The following is a 323-nucleotide window of genomic DNA, read 5'->3' as shown; positions in this document are numbered from 1 at the left end:
ATTTCTTCCTAATATCCAGTCTAAATCTACGCTCTTTCAGTTTAAAACCTTTATGCCTGTGTGATCAGGGGTACCTACCCCAGTAGGTCAGCTGCAGGCTTCTCCCGGTGATGCACCGGGCAGGCTCCGACCTCCCTGCAGCATCCTCTGTGCATCACCAGGCTCCATGTCCCCGGGGAACCCTCTGCCAGCGCAGGCTCGGCTCCCAGCGCCATACCACAAACATCACCCCGCTGAGCCAGGAGGGGAGAACATGAAAAGGACACGGCCACCAACCAGCGTCGTGGCAGACACGAAGGATTGCTGCTGAACTTCAGGCTCTT

The sequence above is a fragment of the Charadrius vociferus genome, unplaced genomic scaffold, assembly GCF_000708025.1.
Source record: "Charadrius vociferus isolate BGI_N301 unplaced genomic scaffold, ASM70802v2 scaffold600, whole genome shotgun sequence".
NCBI lineage: Eukaryota > Metazoa > Chordata > Aves > Charadriiformes > Charadriidae > Charadrius > Charadrius vociferus.
This window is presented reverse-complemented; position numbering follows the sequence as displayed.